Source organism: Mesocricetus auratus, unplaced genomic scaffold, assembly GCF_017639785.1.
Source record: "Mesocricetus auratus isolate SY011 unplaced genomic scaffold, BCM_Maur_2.0 Super-Scaffold_4256, whole genome shotgun sequence".
Lineage (NCBI taxonomy): Eukaryota > Metazoa > Chordata > Mammalia > Rodentia > Cricetidae > Mesocricetus > Mesocricetus auratus.
Genome location: NW_024429182.1, coordinates 106113463 through 106138981, shown reverse-complemented (window position 1 = coordinate 106138981; position 25519 = coordinate 106113463). Strand labels below are relative to the sequence as shown.

Here is a 25519-nt window from a genome sequence, read left to right as displayed (position 1 = left end):
AGGAGGCTGCCACTGGATCAAAGTAAATAATGCACGCTTGAAAATGCATAACATCCCAGACTTACGATCTAGAGATAGGAAGAATAAGGTTTGAAGGCAGTTTTTATATCCTCCACCACCTCTACATTGTCTCTTAACATTCAGTTCTGTTGATCGGTATTAACAGCTGGAAGGGATGAGAAGATATTCTGTTGTTCATTTCAGTCTTCTGGATACAGTAGAAAAGCTTCTTCATCTGCCAACCTGATCTACCTCATGAATTCTATTCCCAAGAGACCCCAGGAAGCCCAGTGCTTCCTTTTGTAGTACTAAGGTCATTCCACTGGTGAACAAGTGAATCACAATAAACCCAGTGAAACTCCTATTAAACGCCAGTGGCTGCCACATATACTGCCTATTTTTATTCTCACAGTCACAAGGGCACTCCATAAGAGGTACATACTGTTTTTATTTCCAGTTCATACATGAGGAAACTGTAGTACTAGGAAACTAAACTGGCCTGCTCATGGTCACACACTATGTAAACAGAGGACAGAATTTATATCAAGCAGATTTAAATAATGTGGAGATACCTACTTCCTCCATATGCCATTTATGTAAGAGCTGATATTTTGCCTTTTACATAATATCTAACACTGTCTCATAGACTGAAAATCATAAAACTATTTACAAAAATATATATCATCTAAGCAGATGGGATAGGTGGGCAACATGGCATATTAATGTTTGCAGAAAAAAAATCTCCCCAGAAAATATTATTGGAAAGCTCTGTGGTGAACGTGGCCTACATAAATTAATTAGATTATTATATTTGCATTACTGGTTTGTGACAACATATTACCCTCTTCTTGAATAGCAAGTTGAGCCAGATATAAATCATGAATCGATATGGACTGGCCACATGGTGAATGCAAGAGGACTATTAGCAATAACAGAACTTCATTATGTTGGGTTACTTCTTTTATAGTCCATGTTGATCGTAGTACTTCTCAGGGTTTCATGTATTGTCAGGTTACAACATAAATAATTAAGTCAGACTTTGTAGTATGAGTTCTTGGATGTGTTAGTTACAGTTCTATTGCCGTATAGAGACACCATGACCAAAACAATTCTTACAAAAGAAAAAAGTTACTTGTGGGTTTACTTAAAATACCAAAGGATTAGCCCATGATCATAGCAAGGAGCAGGTGGGCAGGCATGGTGCTGGAAGCAGCAGCAGAGAGCTTCCCATCCTGATCCACAGATAGCAGGCAGAGAGAGGCACTGGAGCTGGTGGGGCTTTTGAAATTTCAAAGCTTTCAACAAGGCCACATATCCTAATCCTTCCCAAACAGTTCCACCAACTGGTGACCAAGTATTCAAATATGTGAGCCTATGGGGCCATTTTCTTTCAAACCACTACATGGGGTTTCTTAACAGAAATAATATAATGAGTGACATCCCTTGATTATAGAAGAATGGGAATTTACAATCCTAGCAGATCAGGCTCTGCAGAATCCGGTATCTAGTGGAAAAATAAAATAAATCAAAACACAAGTACAAGTGGGTTGTGGTTGAACATGCTTGTAACCCCAGCATTTGAGAAGCTGAGGCAAAAGGATCACAAGTTTGAGGCTGCCCTGTGATACATAGTGAAACCCTATTTGTTGTTGTTGCTGCTGTTTTTAAAGGAAATGAAAAGATTCTGTAATAGATTTAATTTAATTAATTGCACACAAAGAGCATCTGTATTCCAAATTCTTACCTTCGCAATCACATCCCTATCTCACACTCTTTCTTGGCTTACTGAGCACATGTATACTCACTTTTGTGCTCTCTGCTTGAGCCTCAACCCTTTACCATACCCTCAACTCATATACACACCATGCACACCCTCAACCCTTTACCACACCCTCAACTCATATACACACCATGCAACCCTCAATCCTTTACCACACCCTCAACTCATACACACCATGCACACCTTCAACCCTTTACCATACCCTCAACTCATATACTCACCATGCAAACCCTCAACCCTTTACCACACCCTCAACTCATACACACCATGCACACCCTCAACCCTTTACCACACCCTCAACTCATACACACCATGCACACCCTCAATCCTTTACCACACCCTCATCTCATATACACACCATGCGCACCCTCAATCCTTTACCACACCCTCATCTCATATACACACCATGTACAGCCCTCAACCCTTTACCACACCCTCAACTCATACACACCATGCAAATATACACACTAAGGTGCTACTCCTTATTGATACGGAAAGAGAGAGGTAATAACTGATTTAAGTAAAAGATTAAGAGTTAAGACGTTGGAGGTGGGGAGTTTCAGACAAGAAAAGACCTGGAGAAATTCCCAAGCCTGAAAGACCCTCCTATCGAGTGTGGCCTAAGTAGAGTTAGGGAGCTGTTGGTTACCATCAAAATATAAGTGTCACTATTGTATCCTTAGGGTCCCTGTGCTATGCTGATCATCATTGAAGTTCATGAAGTTGGGTACACTGGCTTGCTTGCCTCCCTTGGAAACTTTAATTACCTCTTCTGGTACTATAAAAGCAAGTTCTCAGGGAGGAGCCCTTCAACTCAGATACAGCTCAGGTCCTCTAGTTCTTTGAGGTGATGTTTTAAAATAGCTAATATCAAATCAAATTCTAAATCATTTTAAATATATTTCCTTAAGGACCTACAGAACTTTTGAGTGATAGTTGAAATATCCTTGTGATGGGGGAAGAAATCAATGCTGATTTAAACATTTTCTTTGACTTTTTAATCCAAACTTTCTCTTTCACTTTTTTCCTTTAAATTCCATTGAGGAGTTTGTAAATTGCCTTCCTTACTCACTGGAAGTCTAAAACATTTCTTATTTCAATATTTCTGTTCATTTTTATCTATTATTAAACCTTCTCTTGTAGTGTGGGGAGAAAAGAAGAATCACTGTTAAACAGAGAAACCCTGTCTCAAAAAAGCCAAAAAAAAAGTAAGAATCACACCTCCATGTCATTCATAAAGTATATAAGCAGAGAGTTTTCATAAGGAATTTATGATGATAGTTTTTTAGACATGGCATGACTTTGCTGTGTAGGCTACATTGTTCTCAAATTGATAATCCTCCTGCCTTTGCCTCTCTTGTCCTAGGATTACAAGAGTGTATCACTACACCTGGCCAAGCATTTAATAACAGTTCAAAATCCACCCAAACTGCTCATTTGGAAGACTTCCTGACAGTATAAAAAATTTGCCCCCATTTTTCTGAGTGTGTGTGTGTGTGTGTGTGTGTGTGTGTGTGTGTGTGTGAGACTGTAAAACACAAATTTTTAGGGTCATAAAAAACATATCACAATGAAAAAATTTTGAAACTCTTATTTTCATCTTCTGTTTTTCAGAAGTTGTAGGCTAGAGGCTGGAAAGATGGCCCTGTGGTTAAGAGCATGTCCCACTGCTTGTTTTTTCCTAGATTTTTTTTATTTAAATTAGAAACAATCTTATTTTACATATCAGTTTCCTCTCCTTCCCATCCTTCCATGCCCCCCACCAACCCTCATCCCATCCCCCTTCTGCTCCCCAGGGAGGGTGAGACCTTCCATGGGGGGTCATCAAAGCTTGTCAAAGACTATCATATCATTTGGTACAGGGTCTAGACCCTCCCCCATGTGTCTAGGCTGAGAGAGTATCCCTCTATGGGGAATGGACTCCCAAAGTCCATTTATACACTAGGGATAAATACTGTTCCACTACCAGAGGCCCCCATAGACTGCCCAGGCCTCCTAACTAACACCCACGTTCAGGGGGTCTGATTCAGTCAGCATGTCCCACTCTTAAAGAGAACCAAATTTCAATTCTTGCCACCTTTGTTTGGTGGCTTACAACCACCTTTAACTCCATCTCCAGAGGAATCTGATACCTCTAGTCTCCTCTGCTACTTGTACACATTGTACCTACCTCTACATAGGCACATGACTTCAAAGCAATACATCTTTTCTTTTTTTTTTAATGTGAGCATGAGGACTCAAGTTCAAATCCTCAGCACCTACATAAAATCTAGTTATAGCTGCACCTGCCTGTACCCCTAGCACTGAGGGCAGAGACAAGTAGATCCCAAGATCATGCTGATCAACTAGAGTAACCAAAATGGTGAGCTTCCCGTTTACTGAGAGACCTTCCCACAAGGCAAGAAGGTGGAGAGGGATAGAGGAAGACATTTGACATCCTTACCTGTTCTTCTCATGAATACATATGTACACACACTTGCTCATCTCTCTCTCTCTCTCTCTCTCTCTCTCTCTCTCTCTCTCTCTCTCTCCCTCCCTCCCTCCCTCCCTCCCTCCTTCCCTCCTCCCTCTCTCTTCCTCTGCCACACATACACACCACGCACATAAGTTGTTACTTTCTCATCATTAACATATCATTTGTGACATGAGGGACAGTGAAAGTATACTTAATTCTACTATTTTTTAAATTTTGTTGAAATATGGCATACAGGCAGGATGGTGAGTGAATCTAAAGTATATAGTTCATGTAATTACATAGTGAAGATACCCATGTAATCACCACTCATATAGATAGAATAGTACCTACACCTTTATCTCTACCCACACCTGCCTTTTTACCATAGGTTAACACTATTCTAATTTCTAACACCACTAATTAGTTTTTGTTTTGCTTGCACATCAAATAGATATAATCACATGTATTCTACCATGTCTAGCTTTTGGTTCAGCTTAATGTTTGAGAGTAGCCATGTAGGAGTAGCCATGTTTCATTCATTTTCAGTTCTATACAGGAGCACTGGAAGGAATAGCACATTTCATTTATGCACTCTGTTTTTGATTGGCATTGAAGAAGTCCCTGGTACTTGACTATTAAGTTGAATATTTTGCATATATCCTTTGGAACAAATGTATTTATTTATGAACAAAATTTATAGAATGCCGGCTATGTTTTTGCTTAGGTTTAGAAGTCATTGCTAAATAGTTTTCCAAAGTGCAAGTTATTTTACACCATCATATGAGTCTTTCTTTCACTCTTAGCCCCACTTGTGACCTCAAGAAAGCCAACCCTGTGGTAGTCTCAGGATCCCATGCTGGTCTCCTGCTCTGTCTTTCGGCTCATTCCTATGTTTTTGTTATACCCAAGGACTGTAACTGTGATAACAAGGAACAGGAAAAATAAATCTACATTGTCTTTTGGGGAAACCTAAAGTACTGGGTTGTTTTGTTTGTCAACTTGACCCAAGCTATACTCAGAGGAAGGAGCCTCAGCTGAGGAAATGTGTCAATGAGATCCAGCTATAAGGCATTTTCTCCCTTGGTGATCAATGGGGGAAGAGCCCAGCCCAGAGTTTATGGTGCCATGCCTGGGCTGTTGGTCTTGAGTTCTATTGAGCAAGCCATGGGAAGCAAGCCAATAAGCAGTCCCCTACCCCCACCCCATCATGGCCTCTGTATCAGCTCCTGCCTCCAGGTTCCTGCCCTGTTTGAGTTCCTGTTCTGACTTCCTTCAGTGATGAGCAGCAATGCTGAAGCCTAAGCCTAAGGAACCCTTTCCTCCCCAACTTGCCTTTTGGTCATGGTGTTTGGCCTCAGCAATAGAAACCTTAAGACACCTAATGTTGTCTTAATTTTCATTTCTCTGGTAACCAGTAAGCTTGAAATGAAATGTTTTTCAAAGTTTAATAAACATTTGGGGTACTTCTACTATCCAATCTCTTGGCCATTTTTGTAATGTGCTACTTTTCCCTCCAAATTAGGTAGTGTGCATGTTCTAGGTCAGTTCTTTGTTGTTTGTGTGTTACTATGTGTCATTTATACTTTATCTCCTTTGTTTGTTTGTTTTTCAAGTCAGGGTTTCTTTGTGTAGCCCTGGCTGTCCTGGAACTAGTTCTATAAACCAGACTGGCCTCAAACTCACAGAGAACTGCCTGCCTCTTCCTCCCAAGTATTGGGATTAAAGGTGTGCATCACCACCACCCAGCCTACTTTCCCTCTTTTTTAGAGATAAGTTGAGAAGATCATACCATGTTGTTAAGTGTAGCTGTGGCTTATTCATTTTCAGATCTATACAGGACCCATTGTATGAAATAACACATTTCAATTATGCATTTTTAAAACCATTTCTTTATTTAATTTTTAATTATTTGTGTGTGTGTGTGTGTGTGTGTGTGTCTGCAGGAGGAGGTCAGAGGGGTAGCAGATCACCTAGAGCTGGAGTTAGAGGCAGTTGTGAGCTGCCAAAGATGAGTGTGTGCTCTTAACCAAGTGGCCATGTCCCCATCCCTAGAGATTTATTTATTGTAAATTAATTTTAACATAATACTTAGCAACCTCTTTCTCTAATTATCACAAAACAGTTATGTTTTATTTTACTAATTTTATCATTTACTTTTAAAACTTAGGTCTACAATCTATCAGAAATAGAACTTGTAAAAGATTTAAGATCAAATAGGTATTCTTATTTATATATCTTTGCTATACTTAATGTTTTGATGTTTCTTTATCTGTTAATTAGCCTGTATTTGAAAAACCTTTTTTGTTTTGTTTGTTTGTTTGTTTTGGGTGTTTGTTTGTTTGTTTGTTTGAGACAGGGTTTCTCTATGTAGCTCTGGCTGTCCTGGAACTTGCTCTGTAGACCAGGCTGGCCTCAAATCCAGAAATCTGCCTGCCTCTGCTTCCTGAGTGCTGGAATCAAAGGCATGCACCTCCACTGTCCAGCTTGGAAAATCTTAGCCATACAATGGGTCAGTAAAAATTAGAAGCTATATAAATTAAAATCTTAATATTCGTATAAGATTTCTCTTAAGTACTTCGATAAATATAGTCAGTGAGTCTCCACAAATGCAAAGCTTCCTGTAGTCACTTTCCAGGTCTACTAAACAACTAAAATCCTCTCTATCTCTCTTGTATTTCTCTTCCTGTTTCTCTCTGTGTCTCTTCCTGTTTCTCTTTCTCTCTGTTTCTGTCTTTCTCTCCTTCCCTTCATCTCTTCATCTCCTCCTCCTCATTCCCCTCTCCTCTTGTCGCAAGGTAAGGTTGAATGGCTATCACCCAAGTTCACTTATTTATGGCGAATTTCAAGGTAGATCAGATACCTTTCTTTTTTTTTTTCCTTTTTGTTTCTCTCTTGCCCTTTCTTTTTGCTTTCCTTTCTCCCTTCTATTTCTTCTTTCTTACCTCTTGCTTTTTAAAAGATTTGTTTTAATTTTATTTGGGGGAGGGACGGCATGTAGGAAAGGGTATGTGCATGTGGAAGCCAGAGAGAGCATCAGGTACCTTGGAGTTGGTTGGAGTCATAGACAGTTGTAAGCCACTCAAAATGGATTATGGGGAATGGCACAGTTGCCCTCTAAATGAGCATAAAATATTCTTCACCACTGAGCCATCTCTCCAGTTCCTTCCTTAAAAAGGAAATGCACCAAATGGAGTTGTTTTTCTGCCATAGCAACATGCTTTTTTTTTTTTGCTTTGTGCCCACCGTCCTTTCTTTCTCATTTTTTTTGTTTTGTTTTTGTTTTTCATTTGTAAGAGAAAATGTGGCATAATCTTTATATGTTATACCATTTTATGTTGTCCCTGACCTGCACCCATTCCAAGAAATTTGGGAATCACTGCCACCCTAAGGAATAACTCCTAAAGGGTTTTGAACAGGAATTTGATGTTCAAAGTTTGTCCTGATGGTGATGAGAATAGGTAGGAATAAAACAATACAGTTGTTCTCATGGCTCATGTGATAGATGATTCTAGAGACAGAATGATGAGCTCAGGGCTGTTGAAGTAATTAATCTCTTTGGTAAGATTTGTAATGAGGATATGATTTTGAGGCATTTAGATGGACTCTGAATCTCCAAAGAGAGGAAATTTTATAGGGGTGAGTAAACTGATGACAAATTTAGTGATAACTGGTGACATGGAATCCCGTGCCCTTTGATGGGAAGAACAGCTTTCTAATCTGACTGTACCTCCTGCTGTTGAGGCACAGGAAATTAGGGCAAAATTTGAATGACTCCCAATCTTGTCTGTGGAGCAAAGCACAGCAAGCCTAATTAGCTGTCCTTGACAAGTACATTCCATAGAGACATAATGCTAGTAGAGGCCAGCAAGATGGCTGTGATTAAAGGCATTTGGTGCCAAACCTGATGACTTGAGTTTGATCCCTGAAACCCATGTGCTGGAAAGACAGAAAAGACATGGGCACATGTGCCCTGGTCCACATGCGCGCTCGCGCGCACACACACACACACACACACACACACACACACACACACACACACAACAAATAAGTAAATTTTAAAACATTTTTCATGCCAGAAGTTATGTGTGACTGGTGAGTATCTCTAGGAAGCACCCTCTAGTTAAAAGCCTGTTCTCTGTTAAACGTAGCATTTAGAAAAAGGCTCCTGTCTGTGTGCTGACTTCCTATCATCCACAGGCTTTCTAACTTCCAAAATAACACCAGTATGAATAGTAAAGAGTTTCTAAAGTGGCTTCTATTAAACACAGTAACGGGGAGTGCATAGCGTTAGAAACCAGTACTATGGAATTTGTGGTGGTGCATTTAAACCTCATGAAAAACATAGAGCTTTGAAATCTGAACTTGATCTAGAATCTCTTTACTCAAGAAGAATCACACAAAATGGAATTGCCATCACCATGAACTATTTTTCCCAAGCTACACAATGTTACCCTCTCAGTCCCCCCAGTTTCTTGGTCAGGGCCTTGAATATTAATGAAGAACAGAGAACAGCAAGGGAAACAGACAAGGAAGCAACAGCAAAGACATTGTGGCATGCTTGTCATCCCAGGACCCATGACAGTGATCAGGAGGATTAGATCTATGGTCATCCTGAACAACACAATGAGAACCTAAATGAAAAAAAAAAAAGGATAATAAGAAGAGGAATAGGAGCTTTGGGTGAGATGGAGAAGAAGGTCAATGAGTTCTGATGCTATAACAACTTTAGCACAGTACAACCAGGTGAACAGATAACTGGAAGAGATTGGGAATGACAAATCCAGAAAAAGAATTCAAGAATTACTTTAACTAACCATTTTAGAGACCTTCTAGGTGTCCATCACTAGAACATAGAAAAAAAATAATAAGGGAATTACAGCAGAGAATTTCCTCATCTGTGGGTTTGTTCAAAAACAAAAGAGCTAAACCAGATGTAGTGGTGTACATCTTTAATCCTAGCAATCAGGAGGCAGGGGGATCTCTGTGAATTCAAGGCCAGCCAGGGCTATGATGAGAGGGCCTGTCAAAATAAATAGATAGATGGATAGATGATTGATAAATGGGTAGATTAGATAGATAGATAGATAGATAGATTATTGATAGAATAGACAGACAGACAGACATAAAGATAGGCTGTCCTGTATTACATCTATGTCACTGTAATTACAAATATAAAAAACAGTAGACTGTTCAGAAGACAGTCACATTACATGCAAGTTGAACAAAACCTGCGATTCACCTCACGCAGGCTACATCTAGCCTGATTTATTCTTCACAGCCTTGTGGTGCAGATAGGACAAACTTCATAATCCTGACTTACCGATGAAGAAAGTGGTGCTCTGAAAACATTAGGGGACACAGCCAGAGAAAAGTTCTAACTGACTGGCCCCAGAGACCAAGAGAAACAAGACTGCATTAAAAGCTACTCAGCTAGACATTGTGTTGCAAATCTGTAATCACAATTGCTTGGGAGGCTGAAGCAGGATTGCAAATTCAGCCCCAACCTAGGTACTTTATTGGGTTTCTATCTCCAGAGCAAAAAAAAAAAAAAGAGGTAGGAATACATCTTAATGGCAAAGTTCTTGCTAATATGAAGAAACCCTAGGTTCAACCTTTAGTATGCCCCCACAATGCAACTATTCATTACCTAAATTGATGTTTATGAATGGCTCATGATCAGAGCCCATAAACACTGACTCTAGACACTATGCTATAAACTCCATCAGTGCAAAGATTTTTGTGACTGTGCAAAAACACAGAAAAATAACTTATTTGAATAAGGTACTTGATAAATTATTGAATGCTAATTGAATCAATCAAAATATTGCTTAAAACCTCAAGGTCAGATCAATGCTGAGTCATGCATTTAATTATTAATCCATTCCTTGTTTTATTTTTACTGGTTGTGTAGAGTTTAACTATGGACCAAGCATACAATTCTAGTTGATGTTAATGTCCAACCTGTGTGTGTCAGGCAGAGTCTCACTGTTGTAACAAAACGTCTGGACAACTTGAGGGGAGCAGTATGTACTTTGACTCCCAGTTTGAGGGGTTTTAGTCCATGATGACTCAATTCAGTTGATTATGGCCTTGCACAAGATGAAGCAGGAAATCATGTTAGATGGGAAGCATGTGATACAACCAAGTGGCTCTCCTTATGGGGGACAGGAGGTGAGAGACAGAAAAGGAGCAGAGATGAAGCATAGTTCCCAAGACCACACTTGCCCAGTGCAGTGACCATCTGCAATAGGGCCCACTATGAAAGCTTCTACCATCCCCTAATAATGCCCTCACCAAAAGACTTTGGTACCTGAAAAATGATTTCCAAAACAGGTGTATGATGTCACCTGAAATTGATTTGTCCATCTGGCTAATTGGTAAGTGTTTTGAGTTCTGGGAATAATAATAATGAAATTAAAGATACTAACAATAAAAGCATTTGGCAACATAGTCAAATTCCATATGGCACCTATCCTTCTATTAAAATCCTCATTAAACGTTTGAAAGACACTAATTCAAATGGCAAACTAATAACCCTTAATAATTCACTCACTGGTTATTAGTCAGCATCTTTTTATTACATATGAGAACAACTACTTGTGAAAGGTAAGTGATTGATCTTAAAAAGCCAAACAAGGGATTCAAGTGGTGTGTTAGAGTCCATTGGTATGCATAGTTATATTGATTAGGTCACAGCTGTCATGAAACAACTACTTCTCGGTGATTAGATCCACCAGCTGAACATCAAGCCTTCAACATATGAAACTTGGGGAACACTTCATACCCAAAGCATGACACTGTTTCCTGAGATTGCACACATTTGTTCTTTGCCACTGAACACATTGATACTTGAGATGCATCTTATGTAGAAAACATGACTTATAGATTTAGGAGAATGGAAGAAAAATATGGAGGAGAAAGCTTTATGTCATTAGTCAAAGAGTGGCTAAAACATAGACCTTATCAATATGAATGTTCACTCCTCAAAACTATCTCTTGTTTTTTGTCTGATTTTCTTCTCTTCCACTTACTTGTTCTTCATGATTATGTGTGCTTTCCTTAGAAAATCATGGCACTATAGTAGAAAATAATGCCACAATAATTCATCCAATAACAGTTCAATTCCCAAATCTAGGAGGTAAAGAACCCTCCAGCACACTGTAGCATTCCTTCTAAGCCTCTAGTTGGAAGAACAGCTTTGATAAGATCATTGGTTTGCTTTCATCCATGCAGATGTGACTGACCATTTGAGCCCTACATTGTGGTCCATCACTTATTTAGAGAATTAGAGATGGTATGTTTACCTTTGTTTCTCCTAAGAAAATGATGCTTGCAGAGGACTTACGTTTGTCTCTTGGGTTATATAGGTACCTTGGAATTGTACTACCCCTGAAGTCTCAAATTCTGTCTGTTTTCCAAGAAGGTGGTAAGGGCAGATGCAAGCATCTCTGTATATCAGGCTTGTAAGGGAGCTGTGCTCTTCACTGAGAACAAGGGCTTGATGCTGGAGTTAAGAGGGAATCAGTAAAGAATTCCAACAGAGGGGACACAGACCAGATGAACATTTTTGGGAAAGCTCTGCTTACAAGCAAGGAAAATAACATAATATAAATAAGATGCATCAAGAGAGGGTCTGCGTGAATACAATGACAACAGAAAGGGCTAGATGAAGCAGAGAAGCATTTCAGAGGTAGAATTGATGGGAACAGATGCTGAATTGCATATAGAATTGAGGTTTGAAGTTCAATTTTCTCACTTGGGTTTCTATAACTGGGGAATGCTTAATCAAAAGCTTCATGTACTATTAAAAGACATTAAAGTCTATTAATTTGTCTAAAACCACCAGTCTGTAGTATCCTTTTTGCTATACAGTAGTTCTGGGATATTTGACATTTATACTAAACTTTGAACTTTGCAGACCATTTCTTTTTGTTTGCCCCCCTTAAAAATAAAGCTTGACAGACTTTAAAAAATGATTTGGCTAAAGTTATCCAGGTCTCTGTATTCCCCACTCTGAAGAGCAAAAGTCTTATAGCTCATTACTCTATGCCTCTTCCATCTTTTTTATCCTGTTTGGCATGAAAGAGAGTAGATTCTGGGATAGACAAGTTAGCACATGCCTTTCTTTCCAGCACTCCAGAGATGTCCGTGAATTCAAGACCAGCCTGGTCATAGTGTTGTGCCCAATTTCTGAACCCGAAAATCACCAAGAGACCTGATTCAATGCAAAAGCAACAAGTCTTTAATTAATTAACAAGTTAACTGTATTAACTCAGATCCTCCATCCATTCGACATGGCAGGTGAAGTGAGTAGGACAGGGTGGGACTATGGGGCTTGGAATTTATTGGGATAGAGCAAGGGGAGTGTCTGCGATCCACAAAAGTCTCAGGATTGGTGCACTTCCAGTCTTGGGATACCTGTCCTGAGTTGATTGGTCAGGAATGGTTGCTATGCTCAGAGGCCCTCCCAGGGCTGTTGCTATGTTCTGCACTCCACTGTTACCATAAAGCACATCCAACATCGACCAGTTAACTTCTGTTTGGTTCCTTACAGGGTATCTGTCTTCCTAATGACTAGAAGGTAAGGCAAGGCCAGGAAGCCCAGCACATGTTGCTGAGTCAGAGGCCTACATCTTGCTGGGTCTTTTCTGCAGTCTGTCACAGTTGCCAAAGCAGGGGTCTGGGTGAGGGTCTGGTCCCTTCATTAGTTAAGTTCCAGGCCAACCAAGGAGACACAGTGAGACCCTATATCTAAAATAAAATAAAGACAGTAGATTCTGAAAGATTGCTGAATCAAATAGGAAACAAATAACTTTGGAGATCTGCAAAGAAATCTTGAAAGCATCTGGGGAGGAAGAGGCCACCAGCAGAGTAGAAAGGAAACAAAGCCACAGAGTGATCCTGGCCATCCAGCTGCCACAATTCATGTCAGTGATTGCACCAATGTTTTCATGAGTCTTCCCGTAAACCACATTAACCCTGGAAGGTGGTTAAAAGTCAGCTGATATTGGCCATGACCCGGCAATTACTTCAGCATCTCACCTGTTCAGAAGGTCCAACGTCTCACCCTCCATATCTGTCTCACTTGCTGACTGGGTTTTCTGATAGTCTTCATGCAGTGACTATGAAAATATTCCTATTCTGACTGAAAGTTGGAGCTATCATTGCTCCATCATTAAAACAATTCAGAATCCCAACCTCACTGGGCAGAAGAAACATCCAGTCTTTATCCCCACAAACCAAAAAACAGAAGTACTCTATGAAGCTTAAGGGAGCTAGAATTACTTGCAATGATAGCACAGTTATTTTGTGAGTTTTATTTCTCCTCCTCCTCTTCCTCCTTATTCTTCTCCTGCTCCTCCTTCCCCTTTTTTCTTCTTTCATTTTCTGTCAGGCTCTTACTCTGAAGAATGACCTCAAACCTCCTGCTTTAGTTTCCAGTGCTGGAGGTACATATAAATACCACGACACCCAGGTGTAGCTTTTCCACCCATGTTATTGATTGGAAAGCAACAAGATGCCTGTTTTAGGTGATATATACAGGTGTGGGCCAGAGAGCACTTTCACCTACAGGGTTCATTAGTATTTTATAGGCGCCAAAGGGTGAAATGCTTTGGGATACCTCAAGAGGAAGAACTTTGTAATAAAACTTCTTGACTGCTGTGTTTCTTTTTAAGGTATCTGGTCATGCACTCTACAGTAACTGACCTGCCCCAGAGATCAGCTCTTACTTGTAGCTAGCTGGTTTCATAACTGTGGTCAAATAACTTGTGCTTAACAAAGAAAATCAGTCCACAGGTCTGTAATTGTATAGCCTTCATCCTTCTGCAGGAATTCATTAGATTTCTGAGCCCTGCTTGTGTCAGCTTTCAGCATGCCCCCATGGCATCAAGAACTATGATTGGAGTTAATACTGTTTTAAAGACACACACACACACACACACACACACACACACACTGATACTCATATTTTATCCCCTTTACTGGTTCACTGTTCTAGGATAGGGAGCACACTCATACTTCAGTCCCAACTCCCACTTGCTATTTGATGTTAGAGATTACAATGAGACTCTGGCCTCCAATAAGGAGGGTGACTCTGGTCACCCTATAAGGTCAGAGAATCAGCTGCCCCAGTCCCAGTTCCCACCCAGCTCATGTTGCCCTGTACAGTCTACAGTTTTTCCTTACGTATGTAGTGTCTAAGGTCATTGTAGAAGACCACCCTGGTCTCTTGATGGTCACACCTCTTTTTCCCCTCATACCAACATCATCTTTTCTTTTCCTCTCCCAAAGAACACAAGCTGTCCTAATTTACAGACTCTCTGTGACTCAACCTCTTGAGAGATGTTATTTCGGTGCATATCTTTCCCCCTCTCTTTTTGGTACCTCTAACAAAACTCTCACATCCTGCCCCCACCTTTTTTCCTTTGCTTCTACCATTCCTCTTTTTAATGTAATGTATGTCTCCACTCCCCTACTTCTTATCTAGCAACCTAATGCTGATCGCTAACCCCACTGTGATGTTTTTCTCATTCTCTATTTTTCTACTCATACCCATAACTAATATGCTAATATTCACAGTACTGTTGGTGTCCCTTTACTATTCTAAACATAGTAAACTGATACTCTGTTTTCATGGAGTGTTTACCACTGACAGGAACTGTAGTTGTAGATAGTTCTCTTCTTGCAGTGGAGTATAGAGTCTAGTGCCATGGACATCAGTCTAAACAGGACAAATGTCACTTCAATCCTATTAAAACCTAGTCTTTTCTGAAAAATGCAAGTATCTCCATTAAAAGTAGAAAGGTGACCTCAATTAAAATACTACTGAATAAAAATATTAACCAACAATCCAACCCCAGATGGGCAGGTCCCTGCCTAAAGCATGAGAAACATGAAAAACCTACACAACTTGTTTTTTCCAGAAATTACCAATTCAATAGTAATGTGGACCCTGATAAAAATGACTGTGATGAATCTCCAAATACACAGTTTAAAAGAACAATTGCAAATATGTACGAACAGCTCAAATCGGAACCAAACATATTCCAAGAAAATACAAACAACATGATAAAACATAGAAGTAAATTGAAGATGTGAAAATAGAACTCAATAGAGGTAGAAAAGTAATTTTTTAAAAGTGAAATGATGGCAGAAATGGAAAATAAAGTAGATCAAATTAAAAATTCAATTGGGCCTGGAAAGATGGTTTATCAGTTAAGAGTATATATTGCTTTCACAGAGGCCCTGAGTTCATTTTCCACAGTCAGGTTGGTTAGCTCACAACTGCTTATGACTCCAGCTCCAAGGAGTCAATGCCCTCTTCTGGCCTCCCTGGGTACTTTCACTCATGTGCTTATATCCAAACACAGATACACTCATATACATACAATGGGAAAAACTCACTGGAAAGCCTCACTTGTAGAATGGAGGACAGAATTTCAGAGTTTGAAGTAAAAGTAGAAGAACTGAATCACTCAGTCAAGGTCAATGATAATTAAAAAATAATCCTGGAAGAACATGCAAAATCTTTGAGACAACATGAAAGGCAGCATATACATATATACATATATGTGTGTGTGTGTGTGTGTACATATATATATATATTATATCTCACAGGCTTATAAGAAGAATTTCATACTAAAGAAATAGGAAACACTTTCAATAAAATCATGGAAGAAAATTTTCCAAATCTAAAGAAAGAGTTGCCAATTCATATACTAGAGACTCACAGACCATTAAATAATACGTAGAACTAGAAAAGAAACTCATGTTATATCATAGTTAAAACACTAAATAACAAACAAAGTATATTGAAAACTTCTAAATATAAAGACCGAGTCACACAAATAAATACAGTCTCTTTAGACTAACTGCTGCTTCTTAATGGAAACCTTATAATCCAGAAGTTCATCAAACACATACTCATCTGATACTGATAAAACATACTCTACTAGATAAAAAGGCACAGATTTGCCTGGCTGTGGTGGCAATATGCCTTTGATTCCAGCACTCGGAAGTCAGAGGCAAGAGGATCTCTGTGAGTTCAAGACTAACCTGATCTATAGAGGGAGTTCCAGGACAGCAAGGACTATACAGAGAAACCCTGTCTTGATAAACCAGAAAAAAAATCACAGATTAATTCCGAAATAGTAGTGGTCAGTTACTTTAATATTCCACTTTCTACTTTTCCCATTAGACAGATCATTGAGACAAAAAATAAACACAAAAACATTGGAGTTAAATTATATCATAAATCAAATAAGACCTAAGGGACATCTACAGAACATTCTACCCAAACACTATAGAATATACATTCTTCTCAGGAGGCCATGGCATGTTCTCTAAAATAGATTACATGTTATGACATCAAGCAAGTCTCAACAAATACAAGAAAATGGAAATAATTCCTTGTAGTCTTATCTGATCACAGTGGAATAAGAAGACTATAAATCAATAGCAAGAACAATTACAGAAAATATACACATGTATCAAGATTAAACAATATATTATTGAACTTTGAATGGGCCATTGAAAAAAATCAAGAAGGACATTTAAAAATTTCTAGAAATGAATCCATAACATCTCAAAACGCATGAGATACAGTGAAAGCAGTCCTAAGAGGGAAGTTTATAGCTCTGAGTTTCTATACTAAAAAACCAGAGAGACTTCAAGTAAACAACCTAATGACACCATTTTAAGGCATTGGGAAAACGGGAACAAACTAGTACATTATGAGAAAGAAATCAGGGAAATGATTATTAATTCCAACAAATGGAGGAGAAAGACCACAAATCTGAATCATCATGGCCAAATTAATAAAGCAAGCAATTTATTAAAGCAAGCTTTTTTTTTTTTTATTTCTGTGGATGGGCTGCACCCCCTAAGGCTGGGTTCAACAGGTCAGCATTGGATGTGAAAAAGACAAGATTTTTATGGTTTAGGGGATCTGGAAGGCAAAATATGTTGGGTTACAGGAGCAGAACATAAGCATAACAACTTAGACATAAGGACCTCCAGAAACAAATACATGTTTACAAAAGGTGGTCATAACATCAGGTAGTCATAACAACTCTTGAAAAAAAGGTAGGATTGCAAGATGATTATTAACTTTTTTAAAGAAAGACAAGATTGCCAATTCTGGACCTGGCAATACAGAAGCATTTTTAACTAAGGTTCCCTAAGGTTAGGGGGGTGACATAGCCCAATCCTTGAGAAATGGGTTTAATCATAAACAGAAATGAGCCTAGTTTGTCTTTACTATAAAATTGATTTTCAGCTTAAGATGGAGGCAGATGATTTCTTCACAATCTCATTCACAATAGCCAAAAACAAAAACAAACAAACACTAACAACAACAAAAACTTGGAATAAACTTAACCAAGGCACTAAAAGAACTCACAATAAAACTTTGAAACACTGAAGAAATAGAAGATGACAGTAAAAGTTAGAATGCTCTCTCATGCTTTTGGATGGGTAGGATTGATATTGTTAAAATGACTGTCCTCTAACAAAAACAGTTTCCAAATGTAATGCAATCCTAATCAAAATACCAACTGAATTCTTTATGGCAAAATAGAAAACAATCTTAAAATATGTCGGGAAGCACAAGAGACCTCTCTGCTAAGCAAAACAATTGTGAACAATAAGAATGCATACCTGTGGAGGAATCATAATACCTAATTCCAAGGTATCTACACTAATTCCAAGGTGTTAAGAGAAGCTTTATCTTGCTAGCTGCTTTGGTTTACTACCCGCCAGTCGCCTGGGCTCTGCCACGTATCAGTCCCAAATAAACACACAGGAGGCTATATTCATTATGAAGCTGTTGGCCTTGCTTGTTTCTTACTGGCTAGCTCTCACTTAAGTAATTACCCCATAATTGTTAATCTAAGTATGTCTCTTACCGGAGAATAGTTCCGGGCTTCCTACCCCCATGGCGTCACATGTCGACTCTCCTGTGTTTTTCCTTCCCAGAATCCTCCTGGACTCCTAGCCCCACCTATCTAGATTCCTATTGGCCAGACAGTGCTTTATTGACATATACACAGGACTTCCCCAACATCTCCTCTTTTCTGTTTAAACAAAAAGAAAGGTCTTAACTTTAACATAGTCAAATTGTATAGCAAAACAATTGTGAACAATAAGAATGCATACCTGTGGAGGAATCATAATACCTAATTCCAAGGTATCTACACTAATTCCAAGGTATCTACACTACTGAACTAAATGATAAAAACAGCATGGTACTGCCCTGGCCAGCAGGGCACAATGGGTTCGAGCCCACGGGAACCTGGAATGAATGAGACAAGAGACATGAGAGAGATGGGCGGCAGGACAGCATGGCTGATCCAGCTGCGTTTAATGAGAGTTCTGTGCAGGCTTAAATAGGGGAAAATGAGGTAGGGGATAGGGCAAAAAACTGCAGGACAGTGAGGGAGGGGTCGTTGCCTAGTAACCAGGCTACTGAAGGGAAGCAGGTAACAGGTGTTGGCAAGGTTAAAGGGTCACAGAGGCAGTGATGTAATTATGGAATGTTTGTTTCTTGCCATCAGCTACTTCCTGTGAGCCCAAGTTCTATTCATTAGGAAGCTGGGGAGGGGACAGACTATTCTTTAAAAAGACTGACAATAGTTACAAGAGGTTCTAAATAACAATGATCGCTCCCAACATGGTACTGGCACTACAACAGACATATTGATCAGTGGAATACAATAACGATCTAGCTGTAAGTCTGTACACCTTCAGCCGCTATAGCTTTGACAGAGTTCACAATGAACATCAGAGAAAAGAGCCTCCAACAGGTGGTGGTTCTTGCTGAAGCAGATGACCTCCGACGGCCCATGCACAGTCAAGGCCAAAAGAAGATATGAAAGCAGGCAGGGGATAGGGGTTCACTTGTTGAGAACAGGGGTCCCAGTGGGAGAGGAAAGGGGATGAGAGGTGAGGGGGCATGAGAATGGCTAAAAGGTATTATATAAACATATGACACTGAAAAGTAAAAAGTTTTTCAAAAGAAAAAAAGTTTGTTTTTTTTAACAAAGGAATGTTATTTTTTTCCATTACAAATACTTTTTGTGTGATACACAAATGAGCACAACCCCACATACATAAAACCTTAATTAGTTTGTTAGTCCTAACTAAGGCTGTGGAGACTTCTAGAGCCATAGGTCCCATCAAGACAGCCATTTGGTTAAGGTCATTTAAAAACTAATAATAATCTAAGGATTCAGTCTGCCCCGTCACCTGGCAGAATGCACTCAGGCAGTGCCCTGGTCAGCCCAGGGTTCCATAGTTGCATAGTCTGCACACAAGTGTAAGGGACCCTGTCTCGAAAAAACCAAACCAAAATAAAACAAAAAACGAACGAAAACAAAAAACAAAAAGAATGGCCCCTGCCCACTTATGATCTCTTTCCTTGCTCTCTTTCCTGCTGTTCCCCTGAGACAGGACTTTTCCTGTCTCCCTCTTCTCTTCTGTCCTCTCTCTGTCTCTGTGTCTCTTTACCCCTCCCCCCGTTTGTAATAAAACATCTCACTGAAGCTCAGTCTTGTCCCTCCTTGGTCACCCCCACCTGCCATGAAATCTGCCAAGGTCCTCCTTGCTCATTTTCATAATAAATAACCTATTTTATCCCTGAGAACTCCTTGGGGTTTTTATGTTTCAGTTTCTAAGCACTGAACAGAGTCTAATCCTCAATTGCGCCATTCTGATTGGTTCTGATGAACACACTTGCCATACTTTTAAATGAAAAATTTACATGAAATTATACCCTTCATCTGGCAAGTTTCGAGCTGTTTGAGTTTTTATTTTTTATTTTTTTAAAGTCATAGACCCAGTGCACTTGAATTTTTATAAAGAGGGAGAACAGGTAGGTGGTTACTATGGTGACCACAACATCTGATTTGAGTAGCAACTCAGAGGGTACGAAAACAGTGCCACGTTCAGCTAGATTGTACCAGTGATTAATCGTGTGTGTGTGTGTGCGTGTGTGTGTGTGTGTGTGTGTGTGTCTGTCTGTCTTTCTGTCTGTGGGGTGTTAGAGGTAGGGGGGATAACGAACACGTCTGGCTCCACTTATAAGCTCAGTCCACCAGCACATGACTAGCCTTGACTTCAGAAAATTCATAAACTGTGCAGTCAAAACAAGCGCTTTGAAAATGCTTTTAGGGAGGAACAACAACAAACACGGAGAAAGGCTTGGAACAACACGGTCTTGATGGGGCATTCGATTGCCTGCCTCAAACTGAGTGAAAGGCATGGATTAAGTCTCAGGTTGAGCTGTTCTTTTAGTTTGGTAACTTGTTCTCCTCCGCCCCCCCCTGCACCCCCCCTCCCCGCAAAACAGGTGAGATGAGTGACTTCCTCTGCCCCATCCTCCTTTTTGCATGCTCTTTTCGCGTCTAGCTGATGGGTGTAGGCATTTCCTGGCTTAGGGGGCCCGCAGGTTCCGGCCAGCTAGGTGAAGAATTAACACTAGCCCCCAATAAGCTGTTTACTATCAGTCATCTCCATTTTAAAGGGAGCCAGCTCCCTACACTTCAGTTTCCTGGGGGAGGGGGGGTAATTGTCCTGGCTCCCCTCTGTGGGGTCTAGCTGGCTGCCTTTTCTCCTGTCTTTCAAAGCTAAGCATTTATCCTTCTGAAAAGAGGAGGGAAAAGGAGTGGGGGTGGGGAGAGGAGAGCGGAGCCTTCAACACCTGGAAAAGTGGTTCGTTTCTCACTTTAAGCGCTCTTTCTAGCAAAAGGAGAAGCGATTCCATTTCTGGAACTGGTCCTTAAGTGTTGCAAAACATATCAGACTAGCTCTGCGGCGGGATCGGGAGGCTGGCCCCACCTGCTTCGCTCCTAAGAGGTTTTGGCCAACACGAGTGTCAGGTGTGTGCAGGCCAGGTGGCGTTTCCACGCCCCGCCGCCGCCGAGCTGCACAGCCTGGGACTCGCCACCCAGCTGCCTGCTATGCTGAAACGCTCCGAAAGCTGTCTAAGGAGCTCTAGTGAGAGGTCGAGCTGTTTTTCTCAGACGTATTGCCCTTGACAGATCCGGTGAGGGAATGACTGCCGCTGAGATGCATAGAGCACCGCAGTACCCCCTCCTTGCCTTCCTGAAACAGCGGCCCTTGCTATTTCTCAGCACTTGGTGCTTGAAGGCATCTGCTGCTGCTGCTGCTCTGTGATCTTGTCTGTTCTGAGAAAGCAACAGTTGAAGTTTCTCCTCCTCGATCTCAGCGTAGCAGCCTCCAAACCACCGCGGGTGAATTTGCTTCACCAGTGGCCTCTTCATAGTAAGTCCGTCTCTTGTGTGAACAGTGTGTGTGTGTGTGTGTGTGTGTGTGTGTGTGTGTGTGTGTGTGTGTGTGTGTGTTGGGGGATGGGAGGGAGACGTGTTTAGGAATGTGAAATTCTTGCAGCAGATTTAAATGGGTTCCAGAAATGACTTCAGAGCAACTGTTTGCTGCATGCCTGTTTAAAGTGGAGTCAGATCCTGCTTAGGGGACAATCTAGCTAGTTGTCTTGCAGGAAGGCAGGCTTACTTGTCTCAAAGAACCAGATAGACTTGAATGCTGAATCTTGCTTTTGCCACCCATCAGCTAATGCAACTTTGAGAAGTCGCTGTACTCGACTCTTTCAACTTCGTTATCTGTAAAATGGGGATAATATTATCTATCTTGTGTGGTTATTAAGGATTGTAGTTATGTGTATAAAGTTAGATTCCAAGATACTCCTCCAAACAGCATGGTTACTAATTTAGAAGTATACATTTAAGTATCTGCAAATAGCAATTGATTTGCCATTCTAGCTTGCTTAGTAGTTGAGAATACCCCCTCAAGTCATTCTACCTGAGTTCCAATCACAGCACAGTTCCCTTTAGAAAGCCAGCCACATCTGTGAATAATAATACATTTCATAGACTTGTGAGAATCAAAAGAAGCCTCCTGTGTAAAACCCCCAGGACTGTGCCTACCACAGAACAAAAAAAAATTTTTTTTGCTATTCTAACTGCTATGCTATGCAAGAGTCAAACCATGGGGAGGGGCATCTGGTCTCTCTGGGATAAATTTATCTCATTTAATTTTTAAATGGAAAGATGGAGTAAGGTGTCCGAGGGAGACTTCTACCTCTGAACAGCTGTGTTCCTAAGGGATCCACAGTCCAGTCTCAACACCCCACCTTTTCTTTGGAAAGGGCATCAACAAAAAGTCGAAGCACTTTATGATGGAGAAAGGATATACGAGATGCTTATAATGCTTGCGTTGGACTTAAAATCACCGCCAGATGTGTATTGCCTGTACTCCATGTACAACTTCATTTGCTCACAGCCCCAGAGCTTCAGTCTTCCCATCGATTTGGACACTTTGTACCCAAGATTTGTACCCAAGCGTCCAGTTCACACAAGCTGGCTGAGCATAGCCCTTGTTAGCATGTCTAGTTTCTGTTTTCTTTCTTTCCTTCCTTCTTTCTTTCTTTCCTTCTTTCATTTTTAAGGAGGAGCCTTAACCAGTGTCTCTGCATTCTGATCGTAGTTAATTTGCATCTGGCATAACAGCTGTGCCATCTGGCAACCTGTTTTAGAACCAGCCCAGAGTCTCTCCTCGCCCTGCCCCTGGGCTGAGAGAGCAGACATGCTGGACTGAAGAGAGGATTTTCCTTAGATTCGGGGGAGCTTGTCTCTGACAGGGTGCCATTTCTTCTCTCCATACCAGCTCTTATCAAGCCACGCCCCGCAGCTCCTTGAAAGTCTGTTTGGGTGCCCTGAGCTAAACACCCTTTGTAAGGAAGAACACTTAACCACAGGTGTTCAGCATTAGCCTGACAGACCAAGGGGGGGAGGGGCAGGGACTATGTCATCTCATACTTGGTGCTTAAAAGGATTGGTGCTTGTGACCATGGAAGCGGCATTGTAATTTTCACTGTTTTTGTTTGCTTGCTTGCTTTTCCTTAAATGATCAAAAGCTATTGTTTTTAATAGAGTACTGGGGGTGGAGGAAGTAAAATTGGCATTAGCTTAGTACATTGTTTAAAATATTAGAAATATGGCACATTAAAGTGGTTCAGCCTTTGAACAGAATAGTTGGAGTAGCACTTCCCTGTCCTTCTGGCTGGCCACATGACCTGATGCCAGGCAAATGCCTTTCATATGCTTTAGTGACTTAGTGACTTGTCACACTGTTCTCAGAGTCTGGGTCAGTTTGCAGCCTTTCCTTCTTTATAGTCTCAACATTACAAATCATCTGCAGCAGTTCCTCGAATATGAAGTGATGGCATTTCGTTAAGGATACCCACACCCCTTTCATCCCCATCACATTCCTCATTCATGCTCATAAATTTGTGTTGCCTGAGTTCCTCCAGATGTATTGGTGGACCTTCTCAAAAGGCAACCTTGTCAGCATTCCCATGATCAGCAGCTGTGTCTTCAACAACTCACTGCCAGCATTCCAGCGATCAGCTGTACCTCCAGCAACCCATTGTCTTGTGGGAATTACACACACACACAGTGTAACTTTTTGCCTTGCTTAATTCAATCTCTCCTTGAGATAGTATTTTTTAAATGCCATTTTGGCCACAAAACATACATGATTTTCTTTGTATGAACTGACTCACGGGTGCTTGGTAACTAACAACCCGGGAGCGATTGACTGCTGAGTCAGTGGTCATGATACTCATGGTCTTAGGTCAGAATTGATGACCCAAAGCATTAGGAGAAAGCTTTTGCTTTATGTACTTACTCCCAGCTAATATGCTCTTGTAGGTGAAGTCTGAATGGTATGGTGGGGGGAATTGGTGTTAAAACCTGACTTGAGAAATCCATGCATATTGGAGGCTTGCAAACGTAAAAGTGTCTGCAAATGTCAAACAATAAGTGTCTGAAAGTGGGTAAGCTTTTACACACACTAACCGAGTTTTACAGGCCCTGTCCCTCCCGTATAGATTTGCCCACTCTTATCTCTGTGGCTTTCTGCCTTCATGATGCCTCCAGAATACTTGATAGAAGCATCTTTTGAAGTTCGGCTTGGAACAAGTCATTGAACTCCTGTTTCATATGCTGAAGGCCCAGGCCCAGCTGCAGTGTTCCTTATCTTAGCTGACCCTTGCTCAGGGCTCAGCTCTCCACATCTGAAAGCCCTTAATCTGAGCGAGCTCACAGGGAGGTGCTCCAGCATGCACCCTATTTGGATTGGTTCCCTTCACAAGGAGTGGGATATATGCCAAACAGGAGTGCTTGAGTGCCACCTTTATGAGGGGAAATCAACATTCCAGTCTTAGTAGAATGCAGACTAAGAGGGTCTCCAATGAGACAAGCATCTCTGGCCTCCCTTTTCTCATTCTGAAACCCAGTAACAACACTAACAGCAATAGTAATGATAGGCTAGGGAGGTAGCCCAGGCAATAGATATGATAGTCTATCATATGCTGGGTTTAACCCCAGAATCACATAAATCAGGCATGGAGATAGTACCTGACTGAAGACCCAGTACTCTGGAGGTGGAGGTAGGAGGACTGGGAGACCAAGGTCATCCTTGGCTACATAGTGAGTTTAAGGCCAGCCTCTGCTACATGAGACCTTGTTTCAACCAACAACAAACCCATAAAAGTAGTGAACGGATGCAAGGATGACCCTGAATTTCCCAGTAGTCTTTGAGTTTGGAGAGCTTCATTCCAGGTTGGGCCATGGGTTGGAAGGCAAGGATGACGCTGCAGTGTAATAGCTGTAGGAGCTGGTGTTGGTAGACATGGATTCAGGCTAGGGTCTGTGCCTTTCTAGCATTCTCCTCATCTCCTAGCCCCGCCTATCTTCTTGCCTCTACTGGGCAGTGTTTTACTCCTTAACCAATAAGAGAAACATCTATACAGAAGAACATCCCCCATCATACATGTGTGTGAGAGTGGGTGCATGTGTGGGATGATATGCACGGAGAGGTCAGAACCTCTCTCAGGAGTCAGGTCTCACCTTCCACTTTGTTGAGACAGCGTCCTTCATGCTGTGTGCTCCAGGTGAGGTGGCATGCCAGCTCTAGAACCATTCTCCTGTCTCCACCCTCTATCTCACCATAGGCACGCTATGATTGCAGTTGTGACATCTGACTTTTGGGTGGGAGTCTTGGGACCATGGGCTCACACTCAGGCTGTCAGGTTTGCATGGTAACTACTTCTATCCACTTTTGTCATGTTTTTAAAAAAGTTTTTCTCGTTTCCCTTCTATTTCTTTTTTTCCTAAGTAAACATGGTCTTTCCCCTCTCGGAGTTCTTGGAAAATTCTGTGAATTTGACTGAAGATTGTGGCTTC

At 40.9% G+C, this 25519-nt stretch overlaps 1 protein-coding gene across 15 annotated transcripts in view; it reads left to right on the top strand.

Moving 5' to 3' along the window:
* The window catches only part of Dlg2 (discs large MAGUK scaffold protein 2), a 1919116-nt gene that overhangs the window by 1659883 nt on the left and 233714 nt on the right, over positions 1-25519 (top strand). The window contains exon 1 of one of the 15 annotated variants that reach the window (XM_040732045.1): positions 21163-21518. The exons of the other annotated variants lie outside the window; for them this stretch is intronic. The gene's annotated coding sequence lies outside the window, so the exon portion shown is untranslated. Of the gene's footprint in view, positions 1-21162; positions 21519-25519 lie in introns of those variants that run through there. 15 annotated transcript variants of the gene reach the window in all.